Source organism: Microtus pennsylvanicus, chromosome 2 (assembly GCF_037038515.1).
Source record: "Microtus pennsylvanicus isolate mMicPen1 chromosome 2, mMicPen1.hap1, whole genome shotgun sequence".
NCBI lineage: Eukaryota > Metazoa > Chordata > Mammalia > Rodentia > Cricetidae > Microtus > Microtus pennsylvanicus.
The window spans coordinates 66,767,119-66,792,403 of record NC_134580.1 but is presented as its reverse complement, the minus strand read 5'-3'; the positions used below and the strand labels follow the sequence as shown (position 1 = coordinate 66,792,403).

The window sequence follows — 25,285 nt, the reverse complement described above, 5'->3', positions numbered from 1 at the left end:
TATAAGAATTAAATTTGAAAACAATCTCAAGATTGGAAAGATAAATAGGTAAAAAAAAATCACGTACCGATTTTTACAAGTTTATCATTATTGCATTCATCATTATACCCATGCAGTATTATTGGTGAGGAATGACATGCACAAACTTTAATTTTTTAGTACATATGTTTTTATTAAGATAGATGATTCTATTTCATGTGTATGAGTGATTTGCTTGCAAGTATGCATGTATACCAATGAATGCTGCCTTTAGCAGAGGCCAGAAGTGGCAATTTGACTCATTTAAACTGGAATTACAGACAGTTTGTGAACCTTCATGTGGGCTCTGGAAACCAATTCTTGGTCCTATGTAAAAACACTGACTGATCTAAACTATTGAGCAATCTCTCTAGTCCATCATGTCTCTTACAGAAACTATTTATTAGTTGGTATTTTACTTTTGGGGAAAGCAAGTGAAGGCATATCAAATTTTGGTACACAAAACATTCTGGATAAATACAACACAGTCAATGTAGCAATATCCATCTGAAATTCTAATATAATTTGTGTGCTTTATATTAAGAAATTTTATTGTAATTAATAAACTGACTACATTGTCTTCTCATTGCCACCTTCATCTCTTTATTCCTAAGTGTATAGATCACTGGGTTTAGAAAAGGGGTAATAACTGCATCAAAGAGAGCAAGAAATTTATCTAGATGTGATGTTGGAAATGGCCACACGTAGAAGAAGATTATTGGTCCAAAGAACAAAATGACCACCATGACATGAGCTGACAGAGTGGAGAGGGCCTTAGATAAACTACCCAAAGATTTCTTTTGAACAGTCATCAAAATAAACACATAGGAGATGATCAGAATTAAAAAGGAGGCCACAGAAATGAACCCACTATTGGCAGTAACCATGAACCCCAAGGTGTATGTGTCCATACAAGCCAGTTTAATAAACCAAGGGAGGTCACAGAAAAAGCTGTCTAGTTCATTAGGGCCACAGAAGGGTAAGTCTATGACAAAAATCAACTGAGTCACTGAGTGAATGAAGCCAGTAATCCAGGAAGCAACTAAAACCAAAATGCACTTTTTTGGACTCATGATAGTCAAGTAGTGCAGGGGCTTACATATGGCAACATATCGGTCAAAAGCCATGGCTATGAGCAGCACCATCTCAGTGCCTCCAACTGCATGGATTAGGAAGATCTGAGTGATACAGCCCCCAAAAGAGATGGTTTTGTGCCTTCTGAAAAGGTCTAAATCATTTTTGGTGCTGTGGAGGAGCTAAATATCAAGTCGAGAAAGGAAAGATTGGCTAAGAGGAAGTACATAGGGGACTGTAAATGGGGGTCTAAAGTCACAGTTAGCACAATGAGAAAATTCCCCAACAGACTTGCCACGTAGAACATACAGGAAAAGAGGAAGAGGAAGAGCTGGGTTGTCCATGAGTTGGAGAGTCCCAGGAAGACAATTTCAGATACTACAGAGCAGTTTGCTTCACCCATTGACTCTTTTGGCTGTGACAACTCTCATGTCATCTGAAACAGGAGAGCAAGGAGAAACTCTGGTTTAGGACGAGCAATGCTTAATTGACAAAGTCACATGAATGATTAATATGCCGTTGGAGATAGTTTAAGTAAAAGCTTGGAGAATTCTGAGCACAGGAGAAATAGCCTTCTCCATGTAAGAATTCCCCAGTTGTTGACTCAATATGAAGTGGTCAGCCCTGAAATTATATACTTGCAAGTAACATTATATGTACTGAGCAGATTGTACTTATGTATTTATGAGTATATGTATGTAGAATCAATGAAAGGAAAGATGTCATGAGCTTGAAACAAAGCAAGGGGCAAATACATGGATGCAATCAGAGGGAGGTAAGTGACATAATTATAATTTCAAAATATAAAAAAATAAGATGTGCTTCTTCCAGGTCAAATAAATGCAATTAATATTCCTGACATAGACCGTTGTTAAAAAAAATACTAAACTAATTAACTCTTTCACTTACTTGGATAACATATTTCTTTTATTTTAAAAATCCAATTTTGTAGTCATATTTTTGAGTTGACTCTGAGCTAAAGGCTTTTTGGATATTAAATGTGAAGAAATTGTTAAGTGATGGTGGTATTCACAACTGGAACATTCTTTAATATATACTAATATTAAATATATGATTACATTAAATGCCCATATACACATTTCCAGGCAAGAGATGGGCATTTCTCTTATCTCTATATTGAGATGACAAGGTGAAAAAATGGGGCAAAGGATGCAGGTTTATGGCACTCATTGTGTGACTTGGAGAAATTAAAAAAGGGCATGAATACTCTGGAGCAGATTCTGTCTGATACTCAGTTGCGGAAAAAAAAATGATAAACATCAAGTGAAAGAGGCAACCAGAATGAGGGCAGTATGTCATGATCCTCCACACAGAAGTGAGAACGAACATGTCAGAGGATCTGGTGAGGACCTGTCTCTTTGTAGGTAAATACTCCTAAGTTCATTCACAACTAAACATATGGAAAAATAGCAACATAACAGCCTTTTATTATTATTTAGACAGGTATTTAAATATTTGACAAAATACAAGGTTTGGTGGAGAAGCAAGCATTCTCACATCTGTTAGCAGAGAAAGCAAGAGGTTAGGTTTCAAATGCCGTCTGAGTTTTTACATAAGTGTTTTTGCATTGGTTCAGCACTTATGTCTTTAAGATTGAAAATTCTAGAGTGTATTCATGTGTATGTTTCTGTGAATAAGGTAGACAGTGAAAGAACATTTTTTTTGTTATTTTGGATAAAGTACTGTTTTCAAGCTCAATGTCTTGAAAATGCCTTCCATGAAAGTAGAGACATAACATTGACCAGCTGGAATAATGTCCACAAACAATGTCCACACTTGCTTATTACATTTTTACAAACTATAGTAACTTATTCCCTTTTAAACCATTGTTAACTTGAAAGTTTAAAAATTGCAATATTCTAAGAAGAGTTATTCACCTAGGTCCTGTGTCACATTAAACTTAATTTAAAAATCTGGAAATCAGCTGTGGACATAGTTGGTGGACTGTCGAGCTGGTTAATTCTCTGCATCTATTTAAATCTCAGTTCCCCAGGTGTGAAACTTGCTATTTGTTTCTCAGAATGACTATGCTTTAAAGGAGGGCAGAACTGGGACTGAAGCTGATGCTAGGACAGGGGTCGCTCTTCTCAAATTGACAACGGGCATCATTGAGAGGCCAACATCCACAAACTCACTGAATGTAGAGAGTTTGAGCTCGTGCCTGTCTGGAGCCTTCACTTGTATGTTCTAGTCTCTCTGGTGAGGGAAGGTACTCTGAAGGGTACTGAAAGAGAAACATGGACACCAAACCAGTCACAAAATCCTCAATGTAAAATCTGTCCTGCTTGCCAGGTGTGCTGGGGCCATGGTGGCACAGAACTTGTGAGAAGAGCCAACCAATGTCTGATGTCAATGCCATGAGAGAGAGTCCATGCCTTATATTGTGTGGGATGGTTAAGAACCAGAGACTTAGGGCAGAATCAAAATGAATGGGGAAAATATCATTAAAATGATTACTAATAATATTCTTCTCTAATCATAGATTGATGCCTTGTTCAGTCAGTATCAGAGAAGCTTCCTCTGGTAGATGAGAGTGAGTGCTCAACCACAGCAGACAAAACGCAGGAGGAAGAGTCTAAATTGAGGGCCTCCATCAGGTCCGTCCCCTCTGCACTTGGGGAAGGGAAGAAAGATTGTAGGAATCAGAGAGGCTGGAGGATGCAAGGAGAGCATGAGCCACTGAACCAACTAAGTGGATGCATATGGCCTCAGAGAGACTGAAGTGGGAAGTATGGGGTTTGCACGGCTCCTCACCAGGTTCTCTGTGTGTGTTAAGGTGTTTTTGTGGGACTTTTAACACTGAGCGTGTATCTCTGACCCCTTTGCCTGCTCTTAGGACTCTCTTCTTTCACAGGGTTGCCTTGTCCAGCCTCCATTTGAGGGCTTTTGCCTCGTCTTATTGTACCTTGCTTTGTCATGTTTGGTTGGTGTCTCTTGGAACCTACTCCCTCCTGCAGGGAACCAAAGGCAAAGGGGACCTAGTGGAGAGGACCTGGGGAAGAAGATAGGTGAGGGAGTGGGGAACAGTCGAGGGAGAGAAAACTGACAGGTTGCATTGTCTGAGAGCAGAAATACATCTTCATTTAACAAAAGGGCAGAAAAGTAGTTTAAATCTAATACTTCAGTGAAAACAGATTGAAGACTGAATAGTGTTTATTAATGAGGATTCAGACCTCAGTTCCACTGTCTTACCTGTGTTCATCTGAGTGCAAGAGTCTGTGCTCACACTTCCGCTGCTATGTGTGAAGTGTAACAGGAAATGCCTCAGGGTTCTCTACAGAGTAGGGCATTCCCTCCTGTGCTCAGGGCAGCTCATCCTTTCCTGGGCCAACATCAACAGGCAATGGACTTTAAATCATGTGAAATTAGCATCGATGGAGCAGGCTGATAATGCTAGAGTTTTTGTTAAAATCACAAGTCAACATTTGAAACAGATCAGGAAAAGACTGGCTATTTACTTTTTCTTTTCAATTATTAAAAGATGTTGAAGTAAATTAGAAGTTTCTGGATAGTGCTGAAAAATTTCCTCAAGAGTTCAATATAATCACCAGAAGCTTCTCCACTGTATCCTCTTCCTGGGATGTACAGAGAGAGGTCAGGACATTTCTCAGTGTCCTAGAAGTTATGTAGAGAGGACATTAGACCTGCATGCTTTTACATGAGTCCTTAGTGCTCCTGGGACAGACTGGAAGGCTACTATCACCCCAGTGAAACTTTGCTGCATGTTTGTGACAGTCTTTTGATTCTAAACTAAGATAACAAAGGTCCACGAAGGGTGAGGACTCTGCTTAAGCCTTAGAACAAACTGTTGGAAAATCTGAGTAAGTGTGTTTCCCTCTTGGTCTCATCAGTCCAGATTTATTTATTATTTCATTCCACCTCCTTATTTTTCTATGATTGTCCTACACTTTGTGTCCTGCCTGTGGATCAAGGAATCACAATACATTACTTGGATGAAATTTTAAGAAGAGAAGGTTTTGAAGGTTTTATCACATAGTATAAATCAAGTTTTAATCAATTGTTTGCCAATCATCCCATATTGATGATACAATATGAGAATGTCTCTTAACAGCTTATTGTATATCTATATAAATATTGTATTTACAGTTAGAATTCAGCCCTTCAACATATCTATCTATCTATCTACCATCTATCTATCTATCTATCATCTATCTATCTATCTATCTATCTATCTATCATCTATCTATCTATCATCTATCTATCTATCTATCTATCTATCTAGCTAGCTAGCTAGCTAGCTATATGAACCCTAGCTTCTTTACTGTTTTCCAAAATTATTGATATTTTTCCCACCTGGCTACACTTCAGTTCTTATTTTATTCCCTTTGTGGAACACACATGTAAGACTTCCATGAAAATGCCACTGGAGGAATATCTACCATGTTGAACACCTCATGGCTTTGCTCATTCCTCTGATTTGTATATTTTACTTGATATGTTGCAATTTCCACATTGAATTTATTTTTATAGTTGATTAGGTTTTTCTTCTGCTCAATGTGTTTCCATTGAATTTCTGATTTTCTTCAAAGATAGTTCTATCAGTGGGATAGACAGAGGTGCAAGGAAGTGCTGGATAGGTAGGTCAGAACGAGCAAACACACACACACACACACACGTATGATCACAGCCACATGCGTGTGCACTTACACAAAGTTCAAAAGTCAGCATCTGAGTCTTGCTGTGAGCCTATTGCTATTGCACTGCTGTATAAAAAAGGAACAAGTCGGGCCATTGAAAACGTGGTACTGCTGACAGAAGAGGACAGGAGAGCGATTGAATTAATTTCGTGGGGCTGTCGTAACAAACTCCCATGAACTGAGTTGCTTGAAACAGCAGAAATGTGCACCTGACCAGTGATCCCACTGCTGCCAATATCACCACCTCCATTCCATGTTGACCACCACTACCCACTCCCATGCAGCTGCTACCACCACCATCACCGCCGCTGCCACCATGGCTGCCTATATCCCTGTACTTTCTGTCCATTGAATGCACATCAATCTCCAATTATTTCTCAATTCTGTGGTCTCGATCCCTGGAACCAACATCTGTCGGGAGAGAGGTTTGTTTTTAGCTTGGTGTTTTATACGGCATATTCAGTTCACTGGGGTCCGTGACAGCCTGGTGGTGGAAGTTGGCCAGTACACAGAGGCGCACTGTGGCCACTTCTGTTTACATCTTGGCAGCTCAGAAGAGAGAGCTCAGGCTGGAGCTACAGGTGGATGTAACCTTTAAGGTGTCCTGCCGCCCATTTCTGCTAGCCAGGCTGCAAGTTGCAAAGGCCCCAGCGCTTCCTAAGCAGTGCCAGCTAGCTGGAGATGGAGTTCAAGCACAGAAGCCTGTGTGTCAGGGTATTTCACACTTAATCCACAGCACCTGTGCTTTCAAGGAGGTTCTGAAGGGCAGTAACTACTGCTAAGCACAGCATGGTTTCTACACATAAAAGTGAAGTGTGGAAATTCATTATGACTCCATCTAGAAGCTCCCGTCGCATTTTTCAAGGGTTCTGACCCCTGATCTGGGCAGGGTAAATTTAAGGGAAAGCCCTCTTTTTTTTGGGGGGGGAGTAGGGGGAAGACAAGGGAAAGAGGAAGAAGGAGGGTAAATCTAAACAAAGTGTGATGATTCATATGCATGAAAATGTCATAAAGACCACCCTTTTTGTACCCTCACTGACAAAAATTAATAACAAAATATAACCTCAAGTTCAGGGATAGAGAAAACTAGTTTGGAGAAGAGTGTGTGTTAGGTGGATTGAAGCCAGCAGTATGTATCTCATTTGCTTTGGGGATCATATGTATTTTCTGTTTATTTCAGAGGTAAGTTATAACAAGGAACAAAACTCTCCCGAGGAGCTGTTTTGTTAATTTTTAAATTTAGTTAAGAATATGAAGTGAATCATATGTAATAGACACCACTCTAGGAATAAGCACAAAAGATAGACGGCCTTACCTGGAATTTGGAATGTGGACTCCTCATCTCATGTCATTTTTTAAAAAAGATTTATTTATTTATTTAGTATGTATACAGTGTTCTGTCTGTCTGTATGCTTGCTCACCAGAAGAGGGCACCAGATCTCATTATAGATGGCTGTGAGCCACCATGTGGTTGCTGGGAACTGAACTCAGGACCTCTGGAGGAGCAGTCTGTGCTTTTAACCTCTGAGCCACCTCTCCAGCCCCCCCCCATGTTATTTTTAATATATTTATGTTGAACTATTTTTGAAATCTTGATAATGGAAGCCACTCACTAAATAACAGTCTTGATTCTTTTTAGGGGATGAAATGGTTGGATTTTTCTTTGTGGTGTTAAATATTAATTATAGCACACCTTTTTCTACTTTCTAGGTATCTTAGAGTATCCTTGGAGGAGCTTGAGTTAGGAGAAAAACATCTGTTAAATTTTATTCTCAGGGGCTGGAGAGATGGCTCAGCGGTGAAGAGCACTGCTTGCTCTTCCAAAGGTCCTGAGTTCAATTCCTGGCAACCACATGGTGGCTCACAACCATCTGGAATGAGGTCTGGTGCCCTCTTCTGGCCTGCAGATATACACACAGACAGAATATTGTATACATAATAAATAAATAAATATTAAAAAATTATTCTCAACACCTTAAAATATTTAATATGGACTTGGGATGAGAGTTGAAGTTTTGGTTTGGTTTTTTGAGACAGGGTTTCTCTGGCTCTGTTGGAATGTTGTTTTGTAGACCAGCCTGGCCACGAACTCATGGGGATCCATCTGCCTCTGCCTCTTGAATACTGGTATTAAAGGATAGCACCATCACTGTCTGGTTGGGAGCTGAAGTTTTAAAAAGGGAGGGAGCATCTACACAAGGGTACACGAGAACTGGAGAAGGAGAATCCATCTCCGTGTTCTAAGTGTGTCGTAAGATGGTTACATCAGTTTCATCTTCTGGTGTTTGAGAAACTCAGACTAAAACAAACAAGCAAACAAACAAAAAATATAAACAAACGAACAAACAGAACCCCTCCAAAACAGTAACTGTTGTGAACTCTTGATCATCCTTTATTCCTCCAGGAGTCACCTCAAAACAGAGTCCTGGAATAATGGTCCCTGATCACTGTCTTTGAGTGGCTACTAAGTTTTCCATTTGCAGCGAACTTTGAAAAACATGAAAACAGTAAAGAACAAAGGGTCTTGGACTAGAGAGATGGCTCAGAGGTTAAGAGCACTGGCCGCTCTTGAGTTAAATTCCCAGCAACCACACGGCTGCTTTCAACCTTCTATAATGAGATCTGGTGCCCTCTTCTGGCACACAGTCACAAATGCAGGCAGGACACTGTTTACAAAATAAATAAAACTTAAAAAAAAAAAAAGCAAATGGTCTTTCCTAATTAAGAAGTACTGAAGTCAGGGATGGTAATGCCTCCAGAAGATCCTTTATTGTATAGGATTGTTTTGGCTATCCTGGGTTTTTTGTTTTTCCATATAAAGTTGATTATTGTCCTCTCCAGATCTGTGAAGAATTTTGATGGGATCTTGATGGGGATTGCATTGAATCTATAAATTGCCTTTGGTAGAATTGCCATTTTTACTATGTTGATCCTCCCAATCCAAGAGCAAGGGATGTCCATCCATTTTTTGGTATCCTCTTCAATTTCTTTCTTCAATGCCTTAAAGTTCTTGTCAAATAGATCTTTCACTTCCTTGGTTAGATTTACCCCAAGATATTTTATGCTGTTTGTGGCTATCGTGAATGGAGAAGCTTCTCTGATTTCCCTCTCTGCTTCCAAATCCTTTGAGTATAGGAGGGCGACTGATTTTTTGGAGTTGATCTTGTATCCTGCCACATTACTAAAGCTATTTATCAGCTGTAAAAGTTCTTTGGTGGAATTTTGGGGGTCGCTTATGTACACTTTCATATCATCTGCGAATAACGAAAGTTTAACTTCTTCCTTTCCAATTCGAATCCCCTTGATCCCATTATGCTGTCTTATTGCTATTGCTAGAACTTCCAGCACTATATTGAAGAGGTATGGCGAAAGTGGGCAGCCTTGTCGTGTTCCTAAGTTAAGCGGGATGGCTTTGAGTTTCTCTCCGTTTAATTTGATGTTAGTTGTCGGCTTGCTGTATATAGCTTTTATTATATTTAGGTATGACCCTTGTATCCCTAATCTCTCCAAGACTTTTAACATAAATGGATGTTGAATTTTGTCAAATGCTTTTTCAGCATCTAATGAAATGATCATATGTTTTTTTTCTTTCAGTTTATTTATATGATGGATTACATTGATAGATTTTCGTATGTTGAACCAGCCCTGCATCTCAGGAATGAAGCCTACTTGATCATAATGGATAATTTTTCGGATGTGTTCTTGGATTCGGTTTGCCAGTATTTTGTTGAGGATTTTTGCGTCGATATTCATGAGTGAGATCGGCCTGTAATTCTCTTTCCTGGTTGAGTCTTTGTGTGGTATTGGTATCAGAGTAACTGTAGCTTCATAAAAGGAATTTGGTAATGACCCTTTTGTTTCTATATTGTGGAATACATTGAGGAGTATAGGTATTAGGTCTTCTTGGAAGTTCTGGTAGAATTCCGCATTGAAACCATCTGGCCCTGGGCTTTTTTTCCGAGCTACAGTAATGAAAACAGGGTGGTACTGGCATAAAAACAGAGAAGTCGACCAATGGAATCGTATAGAAGACCCGGACTTTATCCCACAAACCTATGAACACCTCATTTTCGATAAAGGAGCTAAAAGTATACATTGGAAGAAAGAAAGCATCTTCAACAAATGGTGCTGGCACAACTGGATGTCAACTTGTAGAAGAATGAAAATAGACCCATATCTATCACCGTGCACAAAACTCAAGTCCAAATGGATTAAAGACCTCAATATCAGCCCGAAAACACTGAATCTGATAGAAGAGAAAGTGGGCAATACCCTACAACAGATGGGCACAGGCGATCGCTTCTTAGGTATAACCCCAGAAGCACAGACATTAAGGGCAACATTGAATAAATGGGACCTACTAAAACTGAGGAGCTTCTGTAAAGCAAAGGACACTGTCACTAAGACACAAAGGCAACCTACTGACTGGGAGAAGGTCTTCACCAACCCCGCAACAGACAAAGGTCTGATCTCCAAAATATATAGAGAACTCAAGAAACTAGACTTTAAAAGGCTAATTAACCCAATTAAAAAATGGGGCGCTGAACTGAACAGAGAATTCTCAACAGAAGAAGTTCAAATGGCCAAAAGACACTTAAGGTCATGCTCAACCTCCTTAGCGATCAGGGAAATGCAAATCAAAACAACTTTGAGATATCATCTTACACCTGTAAGATTGGCTAAAGTCAAAAACACCAAGGATAGCCTTTGCTGGAGAGGCTGTGGAGGAAGGGGAACCCTATTCCATTGCTGGTGGGAATGCAATCTTGTGCAACCACTGTGGAAGTCAGTGTTTCGGTTTCTCAGGAAATTCGGGATCAACCTACCCCTGGACCCAGCAATACCACTCTTGGGAATTTACCCAAGAGATGTTCTATCACATGTCAAAAGCATTTGTTCAACTATGTTCATAGCAGTATTATTTGTAATAGCCAGAACCTGGAAACAACCTAGATGCCCTTCAATGGAAGAATGGATGAAGAAAGTATGGAATATATACACACTAGAGTACTACGCTGCGGTAAAAAACAATGACTTCTCGAATTTTGCATGCAAATGGATGGAAATAGAAAACACTATCCTGAGTGAGGTATCCCAGACCCAAAAAGATGAACATGGGATGTACTCACTTATAATTGGTTTCTAGCCATAAATAGGGTTCACGGAGTCTACAATAGGCGAATCTAAAGAAGCTAAGTAAGAAGGTGAACCCAAGGAAAAACATATAGTTATCCTCTTGGATAAGGGAAGTAGACAAAATTGCCGGGGAGAAAAGTGGGATCTTGGGGGTGGGGTGGGATGGGGGTTAGGGGAGATGGGGAGAGAAAAGGTAGAAGGGAAGGAGGGGGGACTTAGGGAAACAGGAGGATCGGGATAAAGGAAGGTTGGATAGGGGAGCACGGAACCACAATTCTTAGTTAAGGGACCCACTTTAGGGTGGGCAGGGGACCTGACCCTAGAGGGGCTCCCAGGTGCCCAAGCTGAGGTCCCCAGTTAGTTTCCTGGGCAGCTGAGGATAGGGAACCTGAAATGACCCTACCCTAGAGCAATACTGACGAATATATTGCATATCATCCTAGAACTTGCATCTGGCGATGGATGGAGATAGACAGAGACCCACACTGGAGCACTGGACTGAGCTCCCAAGGTCCCAATGAGGAGCAGAAAGAGTGAGAACATGAGCAAAGATGTCGGGACCACGAGGAGTGCACCCACCCACTGAAACAGTGGAGATGATCTACTGGGAGCTCACCAAGGCCAGCTGGACTGTTACCAGAAAAAGCATGGGATACAACTGGACTCTCGGAACATGGCGAACAATGAGGGCTGATGAGACGCCAAGGACATTGGCACGCGGTTTTGATCCTACGCAATGTGCTGGCTTGGTGGGAGCCTAGCCAGGCTGGATGTTCACCTTCCTAGATATGGATGGAGGGGGGAGGACCTAGGACTTACCACAGGGCAGGGAACCCTGACAGCTCTTTGGACTGGAAAGGGAGGGGGAGAGGAGTGGGGGGAAGGGGAGAGGGGTGGGAGGAGGGGGAGAAGAGTGGGAGGAGGGGGAGAAGTGTGGGAGGAGGGGGAGGGAAATGGGAGGCTGGTGGGAGGAGGTGGAAATTTGTTTTTTTTCTTTTCTTTATCCTCCTTTTATCAATAAAAAAATTTAAAAAAAAAAGAAGTACTGCCGTTGTCTGGCGGTGTTCTTTTGGAGTGCACTAACATTTCCTGGGAATAATGATATGAATTTGTGTGGCTATAGTGACGGACCGTCGTTCAAAATAAACGGTTTTGAATTTGGTACTACAACCCTGCTCATGGGGGCGTTGTTCAGCAACTTCTTTTCTGAACACACACCCACTTCGCTCACAAGCCTGTCTAATTTCTGCTGCCTGGAAGCCATTCCCACCTACTACTTCTTAGTCACCAGGGTTTCTGTTTTCTGGTGGCTAAAGAGCTCTGCTTCGTGTCCTCTTCCTTTTATCTCAGACATTGCTATTTGTGTTTTGGTGAGAGAGCCAAGAACAAGCACCAGAGCACAGGGAAGAACTAGATTTAGGACTGTGTGGGTGGGTGGATGCGGGGATTGGCGGTGCTGATACAGGGTGTGGGAAGGGTCAATGAAGAGACCCGTGTTCATAGGGCCTAGCTCAGCACCTGGCATCAAGTAACTGCTTCACAACTATTCGTTGAAAGCTAAGTTATAGTTATTGATTTTCATGCTCTGTTTTGCAAAAATTATTTGTTTGCTCACAATCAGCACAAACAGAATATAAGATGCAAAAAAATCAAAACCAGGAAAAATATACCTAAGGATGAATACATAAGTTAAAAGATGAATTAAAAAAAATCCTGAGTTATTCCAAAAACCTACTTTACTGAGGCATAGTCTATTCTGAGTTCTTTTTTAAGAAGTTTTTATTGTTACGTGGCTGGAGAGATGACTGTGTGTGGTTAAGAGTGTTTACCGCTATCACCAAGACTCTTGAGTTCATTCTGCCAGCATTCAGGTTTTGGTAACTATAAATAATGCCATGGTGCTTGTGTATAGGCTTTTATATGGAGGAACTCACATCTGATGCCTTCGACGTCTGCAGCACCAGCACTCATGTGCGCATGCACAGACAGATAGAAATACAAACACGATTAAGAACAATACATCTTAATTTTTCTATTACATGCATTTATTTATTCTGTGAGTGTGCCAACAGAATGCCATATAGAGGCCAGCGGACAGTTTGTGTGAGTTCATTCTCTTCTACCATGTGGGTTCCAGGAAGCCTTCTTGCTATAGTCTGTCACTTTCAAATTTACCTTTTTACAAAAAGTTCACAGTAAATTTCAACTTTTCAAAGAGCTCTGTGTATCCTTCCCAGGTCCTCTAAGGACTACAGCTTTCATAACTACAGTGTCATAATAAACTCGGGAAACCAGCCTTGTTGGTAAATGTGTATGGTTCTTTCTTATTTTGCCTTTTTGTGGGTTTGGGAGCCAGGGATTTCAACTTGGGTCACCTGCAGTATCAGTGTGCACTCTTAATTACTGGTCCATCTTTCTAACCACATAATAATAAATACTTTTTAATGAAAGAGTCGACTGCACTGGTAAAGTCAGTTTTTAGAACAACCCAGGGTCTTAAAATCCACCTCAGCTTATTTCCTTGCCCTTATCCATGCTTCGCTGGTCCCACACCCAGCCAGGATGCACATCTGTCTGTCTCCCCAAGGATCTCTTTATACTTCCTGCTTGTAGTCACAGCTGTCCTCCCCTCCCACCTCCCCTTATCCGGGCAGCCACTAGCTGGATTAGTCTGTTTTCCATCCCTGGAATTTGTCATATTAAGAATGTTGTATGAATAGATCACACAGATAGGATTATGTTTATGCCTCTTGGCTTGTTTTTCACTTAGTGTAATGCTCTCCAGAGCTATGTTCTTCAGTACTGAATTTATTTTCTTTTGTTACCATTTGGTATTCCACAAAATAGAATTTATCACAGTTTATTCAACTGTGCACAGAATAATGAGCTCGTGGTTGTTGCCAGGTTTTGGTAACTATAAATAAAGCCATGGTGCTTGTATACAGGCTTTTATATGGAGGTAATTTTCACTGGCTTGTGTAGCAGATATATATATATTGTGTTACTTTGAGACAGGCTCTGTATATGTAGTACAGGTAAAACTCAAGTTTACTGTCAGATCAGGCTGACTTTGAACTTGTGATCCTCTCTGCCCAGGCTCCCAAATAATTTGGATTGGTATGTTTAGTTTTATATGAAATTGTCCAACTGTGGTCATTCTTTTATGTTCCTTCCCCCAACAATCCAGTTGTTCTATGTCTTTGACAGTCTTTGGTATTGAGTTTCTTTTCTTTTCTTTCTTTCTTTCTTTCTTTCTTTCTTTCTTTCTTTCTTTCTTTCTTTCTTTTTGCTTTTTTGAGACAGGATTTCTCTATGTTGCCATGGCTGTCCTGAAACTCACTCTGTAGACCATGCTGGTCTTAAACTCATAGAGATCTGCCTGCCTGTTGGTAGAGGCTGCTTGTTTGTTCCTGGCTGCCCAGATCCAAAATAAACACATAGAAACTATATTATTTGCAATACTGTTTGGCCAATAGCTTAAGCATATTTTTAGCTAGTTCTTATATGTTAAATTAAAACCCATTTCTATTAATCTGTATATTGCCACGTGACTGTGTCTTACTGGCAACGTTCTGACATATCTGTCTCCAGCAGCAGCTATGTAGTTTCTTTCCTATTCAGCCTACTTTCTCCCAGCATTCAGTTTAGTTTTCCTGCCTAGCTCTATTTTGCCCTATCACAGGCCAAAGCAGTTACTTTATTCATTAACCAATAAAAGCAACACATTTACAGAAGGACTTCCCACATCACCTGTCTCTGCCTCCTGAGTGCTGGGATTAAAGGCGTGTAGCACCACTGCCTGGTTGCATTTATTTCTTTATTTTTCCTTCCCTCCCCTCTTCTCCCATCCCCTTCCTTCCCTCCCTCCCTCTCCCATCTTCTTTCTTCTTTACTCCCTCCCTTCCTTCCTCCCTTCCTCCCTCCCTTCCTCCTTTCTCCCTCCTTCCCTCCCTTCTTTTCTCTCTCTCTCTCTCTCTCTCTCTCTCTCTCTCTCTCTCTCTCTCTCTCTCTCTCTCTCCTTTTTTCTTTCTTTCTGTGTATGGGTATGTACCTCTGTGCATGTACAGGCCAGAGGTAGACCTTAAGATTCTTCCCCTATAACCCTCCATCTCATCTTTTGGAAAGAGTCCCTTGCATCATTTATTGATTAGACTTACTTGTCCATGAACTCTGGGACTCTGCCTGTAACTGATCCCCAGTACTAGAGTTAAAGGCATAGAGCACCAAACCCAGTTTTTGTGGGTGTTGGGGATCTGAACTGAGGTTCCTCATGTTTGTGAAGCAGACACTGCTCACAGAGCAATTCCCCCCAGCCTGTTCATTTTTATCTCAACTGCTATAACAGGTGTGATTTTTTTGTTATTACCTTGTGACTTTATTTGCATTTCTTTAGTGGCTGGTGATATCTTTCATTGGTTTTTAAATATTCCCTTCCCTAAATTTCTTCCTTTTGAACAATAAAAATTATCTGAGACCAAATTTTATTTCTCGTTCTTACTATTTAACATTCTATTTTTTTCCCTTTCTCCAGCATCTCACACCAACAGTAGCCTGAAGTAGGAGGGCCTGTGTTTAGGAAGAAACCCTCCCACCTCCAGGTCTCTGTCCTTTCTTGTAGGAGACAAGGAAGTCCTTGAAGTCATAATCGTAGGGGAAACAGGAATGTTGACATGCAGGGCTATCTCTTCAAAGGGAAAGATGTCTGACCTGCTTTCTGTCCAGAAGACTGGAAACAGAGGTGGTTAATAGTCTGGTGACCTTTGTCCCATCTGTATTACCCAGACCACACCAGATCCTTCCCGGGACCCATAAGATGTCACATGTACCTATAGAACCCATCTTTATGAAAGATGTCACATGTACTTTACAAAGAGTTTTGGTGGAGTCATCCTTTAAGCTTTATTATGCACATGTGACTGAGTTAATTATCACCAGAAAACTTTTTCCAAATTATGCTGTACTTAAATATGCCTAAAATAAACTTCCAGGTGTCAGACTCTGAACTAACACGGATTAATGGGTCATGTTGAACCAGACTTCTTTCTTTCCTCACTTGGCTAGACCCTTTGTTGGCTATGTTGGTCACATAGATCACCTCCACACTTTCTGAAGCTCCCTCCCCCATTCCACATCTCTGTCTTTTCTGAAGCCCTCCATTCCCAGATCTCTGTCCTTTCTGGTTTCCTCACCTTTAGACACAAAGGGTGCTATTGTCTAAGATATCCTGGGTCCATCAAGATAAGCGATGACAGCATCACGCAAGAGTTCAAGTTTTCTTCCTGCAGCAAACAGGGACACTCCAGCTTCCTGGAGTCATGAAGATAAGAGATCCAAAGGTATCCTGTTTCCTTACTGCCTGGGGTCCTTCGTGGAGAAGTAAGGTAGACCAACTATTCAAGCAGTTTTCATTTTTTTCTTTTCCAGTAATATTTTTCATTTGTGAGTTTTGACTTTTGTTGGAGATTTTTGTTTATTCTGAGTTCTTAGTTTTTGAAGCAGGGTCTTAGTTTAGCCTTCCTATATACTCTGTAATTCAGGCTGCCTTTAAATTCCTAATCTTCCTTGCTCTGCCTTTAAATTCCAGGATCATAAGCATGTGCTGGCAAGTGCGGTTAGTTGGTAACATTTTCAAATATGTACACAACAGCACCTTGATCATCTTCACCCCACTGTTTTCTTTTGCCTTCTCCTTTCCCTTCCCCTCTTTTTCCCCCTTTCATGTTATATACATTTACATCTAAACTCACATAATGATGCAAGGCTTGCAGATTTGTGAACTCTTACCCTTCTGCAGCTGATGTTATCTTCTTCTTCTTGTTGTACCAAAGGTCACACAGAAAAGCCTCAAAAACAGCAACCACAAAGACCAGGCATAGACCCCCAACTCTGAAGCACCATCAGCAGAACCTTCCCACAGATCTGCTTCTCTCACTGTGGTCCGCATGGCAGCTGAAGCAGCTCCTCTCCTTGAGAACTCCAGTGGTCACCTGCTGTGGGACAGTGGTTTTACCTTGTAAAGATTTGTTTCTTGTACTTGTTTAATAAGATGCTTATTGGTCAGTAGCCAGACAGGAAGTAGAGGCAGGGCAATGAGAACAGGAAAATTCTGGGAAGATGATTCAGTTTGCAGTCATCACTCAGATGCAGAGGAAGCAAGATGAGAAGGCCTTGCTAATAAAAGGTACCAAGCCCCGTGGCTAACACAGACAAAATTTATGAGCTAATATAAGTTATAAGAGTTGATAAGAAAAGCCTGAGCTACTAGGCCAACTAGTTTATAATAATGTAGACCTCTGTGTAGTTCTTTTGGTACGAATGGCTACAAGACTGGACAGGACAGAATCGTCGGTCAACAGAATGGCACCCACATGGACAACTGCATCCACAGAAAACCTGAGAGAGTTGGGAAGTAATTCTAGACACAAACAAACAGAATTAAGCATGGCTTCTTGATAGCAGCATTTTCCCAGGAGGGCTCTGCTTGCTAGAGGAAAATGGGTCTCATTTAAGAAAGGCTTCCTGACTCAGCTTAAGCTGCAAAAACTTGCAGCTCTTTTAAGAGGTCCTATCACAAAACACTTACATGATGTTGATGAATAGGCAAACACATGCTTTTTGGTGGTGGCAGGGACCTTGAAACTCCATAGAGTTGTGGCAATAAACGTGACTCTGGCTAGTATCTCTGCCATGAGGCTAGGCTCTCAGAAAGCTAAGGAATGGGGTAGATCCAGCCTTCAAAGCCATAGCTTTAATCCTCATCATATCGCTTAGTAAATTAAAGACTCATGTGGTCAGAAAAAAAGAGATATACAGTAAAAATAGATTCAGATGAAGAAAACATCTAAATGGTTTACAATATGTTTAAAAATATATGTAGGCTTGAGAGAGAAAAGAAAAAGGATAAAGTCCTTAAAATAAAAAAGAAAGAAAGAGAGTAGTTGGGTGTGGTGGCACTAACCTTTAATCCCTGCACTTGGGAGGCAGAGGCAGGCAGATCTCTGTGAGTTCAAGGATAGCCTCGTCTACAGAGTGAGTTCCAGGACAGCCAAAGATACAAGAGGAACCCTGTCTCAAAAAGCCAAAAAATAAAAAATAAAATAAATACAGTTTAAAATAAAGCCACATAAAGATGAAAAATACATAGAGAGTCTGGATACTGAATGTTATTGTGTTGTCTTTAAATTGTTTGATGGCTGAGGAAGGAGAAAAAGCTGCTAAAAGATATTAGATTATAAATGCTGCTGAATTAATTCAACATATATATTTTGAAAATACCTTGACTTCAAAATTTAAATCAAAAGGTATGTTACTTTGAAGAAGAGGCTTTGCTTTTGTTTTCACAGAAGAGGCTGTGGATTCATTCTTGGCTAAGAAAAATCATGTTTGATCAAGGAAGAACCCCCTGAAGAATCTCCAATAGGAGCAGATGGTTGAGATGATCCAACATTTCAGAGGATCTCTGTTGAAGTTTCCTCTGAGTTCTGCATCCAGAATAGTTTCAAGACTGCAGGCTGAGATTATTAAGCCTCACAGAATATTCCATTCAGGACTTGACCATAATTCAGAATTTTCTTTAGATCCCCATAAGATTATCAGTGCCCTCAACCAGCAGGAAGTAGCCTGGAAAACTATGCCTGCATTCCCAAAACAAGGATTATATGTTTTTCTTTGTTTAGAGGGTTGGTTACAAGTTGTATGGATAATGGTCAGAAAGAAAGCTAAACAAGGATGATTCAATTCAGAGTTCTTGTTTTATTTTTTTTAAAGGGGGGGAATGCTTTGTGACAATGGTTTTACCCTGTAAAGATTTGTTTCTTGTACTTGTTTAATAAAATGCTGGTTGGCCAGCAGCCAGGGAGGAAGTATAGGCAGGACAACCAGGCAGAAAGTAGAGGAAGGGCAACGAGAACAGGAGAATTCTGGGAAGAGGAAAGATTCAGTCTGCTGAGCTACTAAGCCAACTAGTTTATAATTAATGTAGACCTCTGTGTAGTTCTTTGGGATTGAATAGCTGTGGGACGGGCGGGAGAGAAACCTCTGTCAGCAGTCACCCAATGCTTGTAGATCCCATTCTAACAGGGCATCATACCCTCAGGCTGGATGTCCATGCTAAGAGCTTCCCACATAGGGTACAGGTCAGAGAGAAAATCACAGACGAGAAGTTGAAGGCCCAAACATGTGATGTTGATGATGCCTTCCAAGGCTGTGCTGTAGGACATAGCCACTGCTGGGGACTCTGTTACATTCTCGAAGCTAGCTCAGGAAGTCAAGTATCTCTAGAATCTCCCACACAGTTATCCTTAGCTCCATCAAGTTGAGAACAGTGAGAAGGACCTGACCTTCACCCACTGTCCCAGGAAAACCCTCACATCCCTTTTCTCTGCCCACACTCACCTCTTTTGTGCTTCCCCAGGCGTGCCCATCTGCCAGTGTTGCCCAGAGGTTCTCCTCATTCTCTGCCAACTCTTGTGTCTCTGTGTCCCAGGCTTCAGGGCCCAAGTATGTTTCTGTTCATGGCCCCTGAGCCCCTGCCCTACCATTTTCTGTGTCAAAATGAAGAATGGGCTGATTATCCAGGCAATGTCCAGGGAAGAACTGCACAGGTCTGTCTTGAGACCTCAGTGTGAGGCTGTAAGAAGAGGTAGGACCTAGTGGCCATACCCAGTGATGCAGAAAAGCCGGTCTGTCCAGGGACAGCAGGAAATGGGAAAGTCCCACAGCAGCCAGTGCCATTCTCCCATCAGCAGGGTGCAGTAGGGAAGCTGACCCCCAACTTTAGCATCTCCTATCTTTCTAGTACCCACAATCCATCTAAGGGTTGGAGGTAGTTTGATGAAGATGGTACAGACGAATCATGGTTTGCTTTGCTCTTTAAAAGGCTCACACTGTCGGGGCAAGGGTCAAAATAGGAGTGTGTTACGTCTTTTATTTTTATTATTTGTAAATAAAATTTTAATTAATTAAAAAGTAATGCTTAATATTTGAAAGTTCAATACAATATGTTTTGATAATATTCACCTTCCCACAAATCCTCCAAGATTATTTATCTTTGTGTGTGTGTGTGTGTGTGTGTGTGTGTGTGTGTGTGTGTATGTACATGATATATGTGCACACGTATGCAGGTATGTACAGCCATGCAAGAGTTTGGAGGCTGGAAGAAGATGTCTGGTGTCCTGATCTATCACTGAACATGTTACTGAACATGGAACTAGGCTGGCAGCCAGAAAGCCCCAGAGAGCTCCTGTCTCAGTCTTTTACCCTTACCTGAGGGGTCACAGGTGTGTGCACAGCCTGTATGAGCAGTAAGTGTTCTTATCAGCTGAGCTCCTTACATGCTTTACATACGCTAACTAATTTAACTCCTGTAAGAAAATTTACATTACCTGTTCTCAACAGCTTATAATTTCCAGATGCTTTTAAGGCATGGCTGTGATGAGGAAGGGCAGGATTTCTCATTCACCCCATGGCACATCCCCTTCCTGAGGATGAACATCCATTCTCCCTAAACTGGGTAGAATGGTGAAGTACCCCATTGGATGCATAAGTTTGGAAGGAGAAAATTGGTTTTTCTTCAGGCGCACAGGCTCTGTCTGTGTCTCCAGGCACTAAATTGTAGAGGACTTGGCTCACATCGGAAAGTCTGTTAACGCCGATCCCTGCTTGTGCCTGGTGAGTCATATTCATGTCTGTGTTGGAAACTCATGCTGCTCTCCCACCTCTGAGCAGCCTCCTCCAACTCCAGCTTTGTTCATAGTCTCTGTCCTCAGTGGCTGGAAGGAAAGAAGGAAGGACGGAAGGAAGGAAGGAAAAGAGGAAGGGAAGAAGTAAGGGAGGGGTGGGAGGGAGGGGTGGGATTTTTGGAGAATCTCGGCACCATCACTGCTCTTCGTCTCAAAAATTTGAGGGTGCTTACTTCAAGCTTTTCTTAAAAAAAAAAAAAAAAAAAAAAAAAAAAAAAAAAAAAAAAACCTCATTGACTGGTCATTCACAAGAGTTACACTAGGTGGCAGTCACACTCTGCCACAAACAATTCCACACTTTACTACAAAGTTATTAAGAAGGCCCCCCTGAAACCAGATCTATGAGGTAAGGAATTCTCTTTCCTACTTTCTATGATGTTGCACAGTGCTGGGGTCAGAAGTCACGCTGTTTAGATGGTTCTGTACACGTTGATCTCCTCCACTGTAGTAGGAAGGTAGACAATATTGAAGCAACGGTATTGGGAGGAGCAGCTCCAGGAGAACAAGCAATCTACTGTACAATAATTGCCAGGCAGGCGGTAACGATGCAGAATTATCATCTCTAGTTTTCAGACAAAGACTTTATACTGGAGGTGTTTAGGGAAGGACCTGAAATTTACCTGCTAGGAAGTAGAAGTTTCTCAAACGTATGCTCTGTGTGAGTTGCCGCAGGAAATCGCGCAACTGAGCACTAAAGAGAGAATGGAAGGATGAAAGGAGGTCTCACCCCTTCACCCTCTCTAGGGAGATGTGGTGATGCACGTAAGTGTTAGAAGGACTGTCGCTTATGCAGACGTCAGTGGTGTAGCTATTGGACCCCGAGCCAGTGGGCCATCTGTAGACGGCACACCACCAGCAGAGCGAGAGCAGGGTTGATTCTCTAACATTTAGGACAGAAGGGGAATGAAGCAGTTGATGAAACAGACATTGTCTGTGCTTGGAAAGTCTCGCTCAAAGGCTTGGTTATGCTCTCATTATGACAACAGCCGCAGCCACAATTGCAGCAGTTGAAGCCACAGCTGCAGCAGCAGCAGTACACCCGCCACCACCATCAAAGTATCACCATTATTCCCATCATCAGCAACATACATTATGCTATCTGGGACTGCCACTTGCCAGCCTGTGTTTGGAACAGAGTTGCTAGGTGGTACTGCTGTGACGGTCTTGGCACCAAGACTGCCACTTGGTTGCACACACTAGTAGTGTGACCTGGGCCAAATGACTGAACATGAGTGATTTGGTTTCCCATCTCGACATGGGGATAGTTAGAGCATCTATTTCATGGGGTCGTTTGATATTCATGGGTGAGTCTTTGTGGTCCACAGAAAGTGCTAAGTGAGAATAGTAATTAAAATGGGGAAACAAGGCATGCAGAACATGTGTGTAGCTTGCTCAAAATCTGGAAAGTAGTGATAAGGTTAGGGCTTAACCCTAGGCAACAAGATATCTACAGAGTTCATATTCCTAACCACTAATCAGGGCCCACTAGACAATTGAGATCCAATTTTTAGTAGAGAAGGAAGAAGGCATGACAATAGGAAGAAGCAGCTCATTCATTCATCCAGTTTCTGAACTCAGTTTCTCTTCCTTATAGTTTGTAAAATTGACTCAGTTTTGTTAATTGTACCAATTTAATGCTGAGGTAAAATTCTGTTAAACAACGTTGTAGTCAGTTCATTGTTTTCTTGATATTATTGAAATTATTCCACTTCATTTCAAAAACAAGAGTCATATTTATGCAATGGCCTCACCCTGTGAAGAACATGATAAGGTGAAAGTGACCATCTTTACATTTTGTTCATTATTGGTTACCAAAGAGTCACCTGAAAGACCAAACACTAAAACATTCTCAACCCTTCCTTTTCTGTGTTTGAGGCAGAGTCTTGGCCGTACAGCCCAGGGTAGCCTTGAGTTTATGATTCCCACCCAGCCTCCTGAGTGCTGGGGTTAGTGGTCTGCTTTGTTAACTGTTTAGTAGTCTATTCAGTGGAAGGACAGTCATGACTTTTTTTTCTCTCACAAATGGAAATTGCTCCTGTTGACATAAGTATCTGATTCTCTACAGATTCTAGGACCTGCAGTGTTTTTCTAGTTGAAAATTTTCTTCTGATTGCTAATTTGTAGGTGAAAGTGAAGTATGTATTGTAAAAGGGTAAGTTTCAACTCCCTCTTCTCCTGTTTTTCTTCCTTATCTTCTTCTTGAGACAAAATCTCACTATGTAGCCTTGAAACTCGCTCTGTAGAGCAGGCTGACCTCAGACTCATACAGATCTGCCTTCCTTTGCCTCCTGAGTGAAGGCATTAAAGTCGTGTACAACCACTGCAGACAAGTCTCAGTTCCCTACTTAAGACTCCTTGAAACAAGCAGGAAGTTTAATATACTTACTTAGGAGCCTAGTGGTCTCCTGGGACACGCAGACCATATTAGCTGGAGTTACAGACTGAGAAAATGTGACCCAGTAGTTAGACTTGTTGAAGCACAGAAGGCTTGGGGATTTTCTTTCCTAGACCTTTCCTTTTTTGTTAGTCTGAGCTCAACATGAGTTCACTGTAATTTGCAGAAACTGCAGCATCAGTCCTTCTAAACAAACGTTTTGAACATGCTTTCCTGACAGGTCCTTCTTCTCTCCAACACCAAAGCCTCAAAACTCTACTTTCTATTAAAATGATTCAGAGTAAAGAAGGTCTGTAACTCACTGAAAGACAAACAGCTTTGGAGCTGTTCTAATTAAGATGTCTATTTGTCTTTTTGAAAAATTTTTATTAAATGTGTTCCTTGACAATTTAAAAAAAATTAAAAACATAAACTTTTGTTTGCAAGTTCACTGGAACATGAGGTGGATTGGTTTCCCCATAGTTTATCTTTCAATAATTGGTGTCTTTTATAGTCCTAGATTTATTGGGAGAGATTCCTATATTGAATCTCCATCTTAATTGGACTCAAGTCTTTTATTATTCAATCTAGTATTCTAACAAATTTTGAAAAATCTAAACTCAACAGGGCAGTGGTGGAGCACACTTTTAATCCCAGCACTCAGGAGGCAGAGGCAGGCGGATCTCTGTGAGTTCAAGACCAGCCTGATCTACAAGAGCTAGTTTCAGGACAGGCTCCAAAGTTAAGCTCTGATTTGCTCTATTTGGTTTAAGGTCTTAAGTCAGAAGCCAGACTCTATGCTCAATTTTATTTATTTATTTTTACCATATGAAATGATTCACTAAGAAAATGGTCATTAGATATTAAAATATTTTGTAGAAAGAAGATATTAAAAACAAGACAAACAAGGCTGGCAAGTTGCCTCGCTGTGTAAGCACCTGCACAAAAATACTCAAACACACAAATCAATAAATAAATTAAAAAAATTTAAAAGCAGGTCAAAAAATTGTGTTCCCCATTATTGAAGTCTTAAAAATACTTTGTTCTTTTTAACATTATTTTTTTCTTTGACAATTTCATTCAAGTATATAATATATTTTGGTCGTGTTTACCCACGACATTTTCTCATCATTTCCCATGTCTACCGAACCCTTCTTTTCCACAATTTTCTTCTTGCTATTATGTTTTTTGTTTTGACTTTTTGTACCCCACTGAGTTTAATTCGGGTTGTTTACCTCAGCATGGGTAGAGGGTAGAGGATTCTTTATCTGTTGGAGTTTCCACCTTCAATGAGTTTTGACCTGATTCATTTTTTAAAGTTTTATTTCTGCTCACTAATTTATTTAAGAAGTAACTGGTTCAGCAATTTTCAATGGAGTCTTGCTTTTGATAAATATTTGTTTATTTGACTATTATATGAAATTGTGCTGAGACTTATGGTTTGTTTTAATAATGGTAAATGTAAGGGGTAAATATTCTTATTCTCATGCCCTAGGACTTACTTCAGCTCCTTAGATTCTTGAATATGTCCATTAGAAATAAGCAGCAATAAACATTTATGTATTTTATTCAAATGTGTGCTGACTCTATTTTTCTATTTTGTAGTACCTATTAATTATGTATTATTTCTTTCTGTGACCATTAGTTCTGGGATTATACTCTAAAGCCACATTAAATTTTTCATCAAAAGAATACCATGTCCACAATTAAAAAGAGTAATAATTATACAATCTTCCAATTTTGTTTTACCATACTTAAGCTTTTTAAAATTTAAATTGGATTTTTCTACCATACAATACATCCTGACCACAGTTTCTCCTCCCTCTATTCCTCCCAGCTCCTGTACCTAACTTTTCCTCCCCTCCAGATCTATTTCCTCTGTTTCCCTTTCAGAAAAGGCAGGCCTCTAGGGGATAACAGTCAAACAGGTAAAAAAACAAGATACAATAAGACAAGCCAAAGTCTTCATTCATATCAAGACTGGATAAGGGAATCTAATAGGAGGAAAGGAGTCTCAAGAGCAGGCCAAAGAGTCTGAGACACACGTGCCCACTGTTAGGAGTCCCACAAAAATACTATGCAGAGGACCTGGCTTAGACCAATGCAGGCCCCATGCTTACCACTTCAGTCTCTGTGAGCCCTTATGAGCCTTGCTTAGTTGATTCAATGGACTATGTTCTCCTTTTTCTTTTTAACTGCACTTTAAAACCTATTATACAAGAGGAATATAATAAAACCGAGCATGATGACTTATACTACTAACC

At 40.8% G+C, this 25,285-nt stretch overlaps 1 pseudogene; it reads right to left on the bottom strand.

Moving 5' to 3' along the window:
- Positions 1-557: 557 nt before the first annotated feature.
- Positions 558-8,160, bottom strand: LOC142844848 (olfactory receptor 4F6-like; annotated as a pseudogene).
- Between the last annotated feature and the right edge of the window lie 17,125 nt (positions 8,161-25,285).